This window comes from Pinus tabuliformis, chromosome 5_2 (genome assembly GCF_031772625.1).
Source record: "Pinus tabuliformis cultivar Carrire ecotype Pingquan chromosome 5_2, CPIR1, whole genome shotgun sequence".
In the NCBI taxonomy this organism is placed as follows: Eukaryota; Viridiplantae; Streptophyta; class Pinopsida; order Pinales; family Pinaceae; genus Pinus; species Pinus tabuliformis.
In genome coordinates, this window is record NC_142306.1 from 855,691,203 (window position 1) to 855,702,862 (window position 11,660).

Genomic DNA, 11,660 nt, shown 5'->3' on the forward strand with positions numbered 1-11,660 from the left:
TTAACTTGTAAATAGACTTTGTTACTTATCAATACCACATGCCCAAAAAACATAACTTATTTCAAAATCAAAATATTTTTTAAGAATATGACAGGATTCTTAATCATGGATATTCACCCCCACTTTTTCATTGATATTATGAACTTTTGAATAGGCTTTGTTACAATAGCATGGGCTAATACCATGGCTTATCAATACCACATACCAAAAAAATCATATCTTATTTCACAATTTAAATATTTTATAACAATATGAAAAGATTCTTAACCATAGATATTCACCCTCACTTTACATGGATATTATTAACTTGTAAATAGGCTTTGTTACAATACCATGGGCCAATACCATGGCTCATCAACACCACATGCCCAAAAACCATAACTTATTTTACAATAAAAATATTTTAATTTAATTTAATTTTATAACATTTTTTATTTGAAGCTATTAGGAAAAGGGTTGTAATTAGTTTTGAGATATATATAAACCCTCTATCCTCACGACTACTAAAATTATTCCCATATAAATTAAATTAAGTTTTTAATAAAAATAAAAATGAGAATACTTTTATATTTAAAGATGTGAAATTTATCTAATACAAATATTAGTAAGAACCAACATAGATCTATCTTAACTATGGATCCAAGTGATGATAGCAAGCAAAGTGAAGGGAAAAGAGGGGGAGGGAGATAGTGACAAAGATGGAGGGTGGAGAGACAGAGAGTGAGAGAGTGATGGGGGCAGACAGAGAGAAGGAGGTAGGAAGAGAGAGAGGGGTGAGAGAAGAAGGGGGGGAGAGAGATATGGAGTTGGAGGGGAAGAGAGAGAAGAAGAGAGGGGGAAGAGAGAGGGAGGAAAGAACTAAGGCATAGGGATATAGATGTGGAGAGAGAGAGGGAGTGACAAGGGATAGATGGATAGAGAGAAAGGGAGAGAAGATAGGAGGGAAGAGAGATAATAGGTGGGGATAAAGATAGGGAGAGAAGGGAAAGAGAGAGATGAAGTTGGAGGGGGAGAGAGAGGGAAGGAAGAAGAAAGACATAGAGGGAGAAAGGTAGAGAGAGAGAGGGAGTGACAAGGGAGCGATGGAGAGAGGAGAGATAGAGGGAAGAGAGAGAGGCGGAGAGGAAGAGGGAGGGAGAGAGATAGATAGATATGGAGAGAGAGTGTGTATGTTTGGGGGGTGAGATAGAGAGAGGGAATAAGAAAGAGACACATAGATACAAATATAGATATTATACAGTATTATATAACCAGCCTAGATCCATCTTAACCTAGATTTATCAAGCACCAAAAAAGAGGTTTTCACATCAAGAGATTGGATCCCTCTCAGTGCTTGATAGATCTAGGTTAAGATGGATCTAGGATGGTTTAATAAGTTTGTAGTTGTATTTGACAAACTAACACTTTTTTTATGGTTGTGTTTGAAAACATTTTTTCCATATTTGGTGTATTTATCATAATAATAATAATCTAATTTTAATTTAATTTTAAGATTACCTTTTTTATGCAATGATTTTGTTGTTAGTTTATAGAGATAGACATGTTATACTTTTGGAATTTGAAAAGGAAACACGTGCTCTTAACTTGGTTGTATTGAAAACATTTAAGTGTAAGAAAGAAACATGCCCTCTTAACTTGGTTGTATTAAAAACATAAGTGTTCTTGTATACTAGGTGGGTGCAAACAAGAGAGAGTATATGGTAAGTGGATTAAATAGTTAAAAACAAGTGTTAGTTAAGGAGAAAGTTACAAAAATCTAACAAATAGGCTATATTGGGTTAGGATATTACTGTTTTGGGACATCTAAAGTTGAAGGTACATTTTATGGAGGTGTAGTCTAAGCCCTTGGGTGTAGGGCACATCTTATGGGTATCTTGGACTTTTGGTTGTGTTAGTGGTGTCAACTAGAGGTGGAGAGTCCAACCAATGAGTAGGCAAAGTTGTTCATTTACAAGGTTGGCATCAATCAAGTATTCTCACTCTCTACCCATCTCTAAGATGAGGAGTGTGCATAATGGACTTATTATTGTAACAAATTGAAAATATTTGATTATCTTTAAGTTCAAAGCCTTGAAGTGGTTACCTCAACCTTAAAATCTTTAAAGGAACTATGTGTTTTTCAATTAAACCCTTGTGGTCAAGGAGATGCAAAAGAGGAAGGACTTATGGCTATTTTTAAGGGGTTGTAATTACCCTCATCTTGTGGTAAGTATGTAGATATGATGCTAATGGTCTTGATCTTAGTACATTCACATATATATTGTAAATATTTTCCTATCACCTTTCATTTTATAAATATGAAAAATATTTTGTGGTTACCTGATGTAAATGTTGATGTTACACTTGGATGATTATGGGAAACACTTCTCAGTTATCCTTGTGTACATGGGGAAGATCATAATTACTCCATGCCCACAAATATAATAGTGAATAGTGTCCAACTGAATCAAAACCCTAACAATCGACCCATTCTCCATTGATGAGGCTTCAACCAATAGTCCTTCCTTAAGGTAACCACTTATAATTATTGATGGCACATTTTTCTAACTCAATGAACCTTGTATTAACTAGGGGGAGTTAGATGGAACCTCAATCACTTCAAGGTGAGTGTAATAACCAAAGTTCAACATATACCATAATAACCTATACATATGACTTTATACCAGGGGCATGATACAAGTATAAGGAACTCTATCAATGGGGGGGTTAAAGAGCATATAGCTCGACTCATATAGTTGAAAGAGAAAAAATAATTCGACCTAAGACCTAAGAAGAGACTCACAGACACCCACAAGCATAATATTTACAGGCCTTGATGCAGTCAATGAGGGTGAGGAGATATTTTGCAACCTATTAGCACACATGAATGGATTTTTCTCCTCCCTCACACCTTGTCGATTCTAGAATAGACCTAGGAAGAGGGAAAATGACAGATGGGGAGAAAATGGGAGGCAAAATGGCAGGAAAGGGAAAATCCAGTTAGCCAAGCCCTAACTAACCAGAAGGATGGAGTGAGAAGTAGAAAAAGAAGAGAAATTGGGATAAGGAGAATAGGAAGAAAAAGAGAACACAGTGAGAGAATATTAAGGGAGAAGGAACTGAGAGTGAACAAGATGAGGAGAGGAAAATCAAAGGCAAGGAAGTCACTGGGTAACTACTCGAAGGGTGTTGTTGCAAGGAGGGTGTCACACTTGGACATCATGGGGTTTGCACCACGAAGATAAAAAACTAAATTCTTATGTCAAAGGTAAGCCTCCATCATGTTGTTGAACTGTACATTTGACATTTACTGCATCAAACTACCACTTCTCTGCATCTAATTAACAATCGAGTTCTCGGGTCTAATGCAATGGGAAAATCACTACCATGAATCTCTTTCGAGAACTACAATTTCCCAAAGATCTTATACTCATATATTTCTTGGTTAGTTTTATAGTCCAATATTCAAAAACCTTACCATCATGTTTGTGGCTTAGCCACCTTCCAACTAATGTGATAAAAAAACCTAGTAATATTTTCACACTGAACACTATATAATAAACTTAACCCTAATATCTTAGTGAAGAACAAGTAACTAGATAGTCTCTGGAAGGGTTTTTGGAGTGACTGTTAGTGAAACTCATTGCAGTTAGGTGTGCCAATGTGTGCTGAGTGTTAGCGAGTGCTAGGGAAATACAAGGGAGCACTAGGTCAAAATGTATGGAAATGAATGAATAAGAGTGTGTGACATGGAGTGTCAATGAGTTCCAATTGTGGTAAGAGGGGAGTGACATGGTATGCTAAGCAGTGCTAAATCATTCTAGCATGCCAGAGCGACATGCAGCCAATATGTGCTAGGTGCCAAGGTGTGCCAAATAGTGCTAGGAAGTGTTAGGGAGTGTTAGGGAAACACAAGGGAACACTAAGTGAAAACAATGCATGCAAATGAACGATTAAGATTTTGTGACAGGAAGTGTCAGTGATTTCAAGGTGTGCTAAGGAGGGAGTGACAAGGTATTCTAGGAAGTGTTAAGGCATTCTAGATGCCAAGGAAACATGCCAAGATGTACTAGGTGCCAAGGTGTTCCAGTGCATGCCAGGGAGAGTTATGGAGTGTCCGGGAAAAACAAGGGAGCACTAGTTTCAAATGCATGGAAATGATGAATAAGAGTGTGTGACAGGGATTTTCAATGAATTCTAGGTGTGCTAAGGAGGGAGTGACAAGGTATGATAGCTAGTTCCAAGGAATGCTAGAGTGCCAGGGCGACATGCCAAGATGTTCCAAGTCCTAGAGTGTGCCAATGTGTGTCAAGGAGTCCCATGAGAACACAAGGGAGGACTAGTTCAAAATGCATGAAAATGAATGGATAAGAGTGTGTGATAGGGAGTGTCAGAAAGTTCCAATTCTGTTGAGGGAGTGACAAGGTTATATGCTAGGAAGTGCCAAGGCATGCTAGAGTTTTAGGGCATGTTAGTGAGTAGTAGGGTCTATTAGGGAGTGAAAAATCATGCCGAGGAATGCAGGGGATGATAATGTGTGCCATGTAGTCCCAATGGACTATTATACATGCCAGATGTTATGGCATGTGAAGATGTAAACTATGTTGCTTATTTGTTTTATGGGCACGATTGGATGTGAGCCTTTACTTGGTAACTTGTTAAGTGGGATAGTTAAGATTGGACATGAGAAGCCTAAGATGATTTATAGGCCATTAGGGGAACAAGGCATCATCTAGTTGTAGTAAATGTAACTTGGTAAAGTTTTTGTAGTCGAGGTAGGACTTGGTTGGGTTCCTAAGTCTAAAAGAAAATAAGGGTAGTTATGAGGGCATGATAAAAAAGGAGTACCATGGCTTGCCAAGGAATTAAAATGTGTGCTTACATATGCCAGATAGTGTCAATGCATGTTGTGGAGTGTTTGGGAGTGTCAGGGAATCACAAGGGAGAACTAGGTCAAAGTGCATGGAAATGAATGAATAAGAGATTATGCCAATGAGTGTCAATGAATTCTAGGTGTCCCACTGGACGAAGTGTGTTAGGAGAATTTTGTATTAGGACTTGTAGGAGGAAAGCATACGATTGTGATAAGAGGATGGAAAAAGCAGTTTCAGACAAAGGGAGACTTTGGTCTAGGCACAACACTAATTTTTCAATGACTTGGCTGGGTTCCCAAGTCACAAAAAGAGTAAGGCTATCTATGAGGGCATGAAAACTAGGGAGTACCAAGCTGTGCAAGGAATTTTAGGAAGTGCTAACACATGTTACAAAGTTACAAGGAATGTTAGGCATGTGAAGACATGCCAAGTGCTAAGGCATGCCAAGGTGTACTAGGTTCTAGGATGTGGCACCAACACATGCTAGGGATTGCCAAGGAAACACAAGGGAGGACTCATTTCAATTACATCTAAACAAATGAATGTGCATGTGTGATAGGGAGTGTTAACAGGTTATAGGTGTGCTAAGGAGGGAGTGACAATGTATGATAAGTAGTACCAATAGATGATAGAGTGCTAGGAAATCTTGTTAAGATGTGACAAGTGCCATGGTGTGCCAATGTGTGCCAAGGAGTGTTAGGGAGTGCTAGGGAAACACAAGGGAGAACTAGTTCATAATGCATGGAAATGAAGGAATAAGAGTGTATGGCATCGAGTGTCAGTGAGTTCCAAGTGTGTTAAGGAGGAGTTACAAGGCATGTTTGGCAATGCTAAGGAATGCTAGAGTTCTAGGGTGACTGTTGGCCAGATAAATCGATCTTGCGGACAAGATCGATCTCCCTAGTATCAGAAGATAGTCTAGCAACAAACAGACAAACAAATATATCTTTCTCTAAACATATGCGATTCATAAATAAAAACTATAGAGGTGTTAAGACCCTACCTTAAGTCCAACGCTAGTTTGTAGCAGCCATCCTTCAACCGTTTGAAAGAGTTTCCTTTTGAGAACCTGCAATCACAAACAAGAAAACATCAAATAGCACCTACATAGCTAATATCATAAATCATGTCTATTATGGTGATCAAAGTATCCATAAAATAAACCATACATCAACAACTTATTAAGAAAAACAAACTTATTTTTATTAACTTTGAGGTAGAAGAACCTTACAACCTTTTCAGCCTTGATGTTGAACAAGCTCTTCCTAGGGTCTGAAACAGGAATTTCCTTTACTTTGACAAGCCTTGCACTCTTCCAAATGAGATCTTAGAGGTATGTAATCTCTCCTCATAAAACTCAACTAAAGAAGACTAAGTTCCAGCAGTATTTCACCTCAAAAATATTCAGCTTTCAACCTCCTAAGTAACCAGCCCAATGCTTCATTTTATAGTGCAGAGGAGGAGGTTACAGGTCCACCTATGAAGGGATAGAGTCCTCCTTCAAGGGGATAAGCTCCTCACATCAGGGGGTTAGCTCCTTAAGGTATGGGATGCATGAACCTTAAGGGAGCAAACTTGCCACCTCAAGATTCCTTCCAGAAGCTTCTAGACATGACTGAAAGTGATTTTTTTAGAATATACTCGCGCCTTTTTAACTTTACAGGGGTCCACACCCATAACACGGAGATATAGTGGTCAAGTGCACAGGAGCCATGACCATTAGGTGCGGGACCGTAGGTAATGCAAAGAGAAAGTGCGGAACCGGAGTTTGAGAGACTTTTGAGGGTTTTCTCTTATTTTCAAGGCTTGATATGAGGAACTGAGGCTTAAGACTTGCAAAGGAGGAAAGTATGAGTGGTAATGGACTCACACAGATTGCAGAATGTCAAGGTGACAAATTCTTGTGCAACAGTGACATGAGGCCAATATGTGCCAACGCGTGCAAGGAAGTGTTAGCTGGGAGTGCCAGGGAAACACATGGGAGAACTATGTCAAAATGAATGGAAATGAATAAATAAGAGTTTGTGATTATAAGTTTCAATGAGTTCTAGGTGTGCTAAGGACAAATTTACAAGGTATGCTAGGAAGTGTTGAGGCATGCTAGAGGCCAGGGTGACATGCCAAGATGTCATATGTGCTAGGGTGTAACAACACGTGTCAAGAAGTGATAAGGAGTGATAGGGAAACACAAGGGAGAACTAGGTAAAAATGCATGGAAATGAATGAATAAGAGTTTTTGACAAAGAGTGTTAGTGATCTCTAGGAGAGAGTGACAAGGTATACTATGAAGTGCCAAGGAATGCTAGAGTGTTAGGGTGGTAGGCCAAGATGTGTCAGGTGCTAGGGTGAGCTAGGGAGTGTTAGGAGGTGTTAGGGAAACATAAGGAAGAACTAGGTCAAAATGCATGGAAATGAACGAATAAGGGTGTGTGAGAGGGAGTTTCAATGAGTTCTAGGTTTGTTAAGGAGGGAGTGACAAGGTTATATGCTAGGTAATGCTAAGGTATGCTAAACTACCAAGGCATGTCAGGAAGTGCCATGGTGTGCTAGGTAGTGTCAAAGCATGCCAAGGAATGTAGGGGATGTTAACGCATGCCACATAGTGCTAAGGCATTCTAAGACATGCGAGGTTCTATGACATATCAAGATGTAAATTGTGTTTCTTAATTGTTTTAGACCATGGTTAGATGTGATCAGCCTTGTCTTGGTAACTTGTTAAGTGGGATGTGTTGATATTGTACATGAGTACCCTAAGATGAGTTACAGGTAGTTCTTAGGTGAACAAAGCATATGTTGAATTTCCATGACACATGAGAATCCGATTTTGGCCTTAGAATCTTTGATGTGAGCACACTCAAGTGCCACAACACATCTACTATGCAGAACGAAATCCTTGATGAAAGAAAAATAAATGGATTGAATGCATAAATTTTAGTGTGTGCCACATCTTCATATGTTAATGCTTATTATTGTGATATACAATATCCATTTATATGTCTGGTGTAAGACTCCTTTGGAGATTTCTTTCCAACAACAACATATCTATGGTAAAAGGTGTACTGTCAGAGGTTTCTCCATCAAAAATAGAAACCAAAAGGGGTATCAATACCATAAACTATTACAAATAGATTTTTCTAGCGGGTTTTCCACATAAATCAAACCACAAGAAATCTCCTATATAGACAATCAGACAGGAAATTGAACATTTTTTGATATCTAAATTCCCATAAATACAACATTTAAGTAATCTACAGGAAATTGATCCAACCATCCTTTGACATAACATCCATTGTACCAGAGAAAGCCTTCACAATCAAAATTCAATAAACTAATAGATGATTATTCACAAACCGGGTGTTTATGATTTCAAATACACAACAAATTTACCAAACCCGCCAAAATAGAGCATAGATTTCAATGCTATCAAACCCTAGGTCTCAGTCTCAGAGATTTAGGGTGTCTTCATATACATGGTTATCACATCACAAGTATCAATTTTGAATTTTTTTTCCAACTAGCCAAAAAACAAAGAAAAGAGGTCGAAGATACAAGGGCAAGGGAAATATGGAAATCTTCCTATGGTGCATTGATGAAGACATCAAATGATTGGGAGAGTTGAAAGGTTCAATATTTATTATGTTTGGTTTTTGTATCAATTGAAAGAAAATTTTAATAATTTCTATAAAAGTGTGCAAGGACCATATGATCAATCCTCTTACCTCCATTGAGAAGAGTTGCTAAGGTGCATTTCCGTGAAAGATTTGCAGAGAGCTTGCAATATTGTCGCTCGTATCCTTCAAATACTTCACTCATTCTCCCCACCTATTCAAACAACAAATCCAAAAAAATTATGGATCAATCGGGAAGATCAATCAAACAAATCTGCTGATCTTCCCGGGCATACCTAAGAAATCCCCTTGGAACGTAATATCATGACGTGCTCTGCTCTATTGGCCTTCTTTTGCGAAAAATGGTGGGAAAGAAGATGATAAATTGTAATCTTAAACTCTTATTTTACTTTTTTTACACTGATTTGTTCTCAAACTCTCCCATGTGCTCTGCTCTATTGGCCTTCTTTTGCGAAAAATGGTGGGAAAGCAGATGATCAATTGTAATCTTAAACTCTTCTTTTACTTTTTTTTACACTTATTTTTTCTCAAACTCTCCCATCCTGCCTCCAAACATCTCTAAATGGAAACCATGTTCTAGATTACATGTATTTTAAGTGTTTGAATAACCCCACTCCATACCGAGATCGCAAAAGGACATGTTAGAAATAGATGTTCCATGTCTTCTAAATCTTCTTTGCATAAAGAGCATCTTCCAAGATCCTGAAAGCCCCTTTTATGGATATTATCCCAAGTTAAAATATTATTGTGGACCACCAGCCACATAAAACATTTTAATTTGAGAGGTATATCCCATCTCCACGTGTTATGAAACCAAAAAGAATTATCATTCAAGCCACGTCCATGAGAAATATGTTTATAAATCTCTTTAACCGAGATCTGCTCATTATACATAACACCTTCCCATTTTAGCTTTTCTTTCTTCTCAGTGAGTTTTAAACTTGTTAGACTTAATTGTGTTGTGAAACATGCCCATTCCACAAATAGATCCTCTAGAAATCCAAGTTCAAATGCATTAAGCCAATAACTTGTAACAGAAGAAGATCCTCAATCACAAGAGATTTAGTTCATAAAGTAAATCCTTTTCTTATGTAAATGCTCAAGGATGTGAATAGAAATAGTATGTATTCCCTCCACTCCTTTGATATCATCTAGTCCTATTGCTATCCAATTCCCCCATCCAACTTCCCATCTCAGATTTCATAGTAGCCAGTATTTGTTTCTCATCAGGCTTCTCCATATATAAGATGCCACCTTCTTCTTTGGAGCCACCTCTTTAATCCATTCCTTAAGCTGTCTATTTTTTAGATATTTCTCTTTAATAACCTATTACCAAATACCTTTGACTTGGAAATTTTTCCATAATTTATTGACAATTAAAGCCTTACTAAAACATTAAGTGTCCTTTATACCCCACCTCAATAAGTCTCATGTCTCGCAAGCACCTCTAAATAGACCAAAAGTATCTTATTTGTGGATTTAGGCCTAGCCCAAAGACACCTAGCTATAATAGCATCGATTCTTTTGGTCTAAAGATACTAGGGGGGGGAAGATACTGAGGTTTGAGCCCTTAATTGCAATTAAATCACCTCCTCCCCATTTATCATGAAATGCTTTGAAGATGTCAATTGTTTAGGGTTTTGTCAAAGAGTGTAGGAAGTAGGTTACCATGAGCATCTCACGGGTATATTTTCCCTCACCTTGAAGGAAGAGAAGATCACCATTGCAGGGACTGATTTCATGTTTTCAATGGATGCCATCTCTCAAGCTACAGGTATACCAAACCATGGTGAAAATTGGTTCAAAGGCATGAACCCAGAACTAGAAGAGTACAAACCCTACTTGAAATCACAATACAAAGGAGCTCACTCACGTGTTTTCCCATTTAGATACTTTTTGGGGAGATATGCACCATTGATGAAGGCTATCATGAAGTTCTTCACATGTGAGGGAATATTTTCTAGGCTATATCAATATCACATAAGAATTCTCATGCAATTTATATCTCCCAAGTCTCTAAATTTGTCCAGCTACTTGTATACGAGCCTAACCAAAATTTCTGAAAGAGTGCAATTGAATGGAAAAGTGCATTATCCTAGCCTCTTTCACCATAGCCTGACAAAGGTTATAGTACTCCATCAGTTGAAAGACAAGAACATGACATGGTACACCTTCACTGAGGCAACCTTGAAAACGTATATAACCACTTCACCCAACCATGTCAGTACAACCCATGGGGGTGGGGTCATAAAGCAAACACGATGAGCCTAAATTTTCCAAAACCCACCTAATCCTATCTATGTAGCCTAAATTCCTTTACATTCTAGTCATCTCTTCGCTGTGATTTCATAGAGAGAGCCCTCAATGGTTTGGTAGGGCTAGCTACCAAACTAAAAGCTTGGTCTATGGTACCTCTGTCGATCTCCTCATCAACCTGGGACATTGTGGAGGATAACAGAGGGCATGAAAACTAGGGAGTGCCGAGGTGTTCTAGTGAATGTAAGGTTCCCAAGTCATGGAAAAATGTAATGCTAGTTGTGAGGTCATGACTACCAAGGTGTGTTAGGGAATGCTAGGGCATGCTAACATGTGCCAGAAAGCACGAAGACATGTCAAACAAGATATGATGTGCCAAGTGCTAAGGCATGCCTGTAGAAATTTTGAATAATATAAAACTTATTCACAGAGATTATCATGATTATACACTATTGCAGAATGCATGCATAATACATAACCTCCTCTACGTTGATCATCAATTTTGCGGAATTAAAAACAATGAAACATCAATCGCATGCGCACATTAACACAGTATGTAACCAGGGAAATCATACAGCTAAAAACCCCCAACTATCTGTATATTATAATGATTGAGAACATGTAACAATACATAGTACAATACTCCTCGCAAGTACTCAGTAATATCTCCACCTGTTACACACAAACTAGCTCAGATATGAATCAATCACAGGTTCAAATCTCCTTCGTTGCTTGCCTGCCTCCACTATGCAATCCTACATGAGAATAGATGAGAATGGATGATCCAAACTCATATTTCCCTTGCCTGAACCACGCAATCCTCATTGGCAATACTCAATCCATTGATTGTGCAAATCTCATGCACAACTGTAGTCACAACTGACAGTTGTCTTGCCCTTTCACTCACCTCTAACACCTGTCT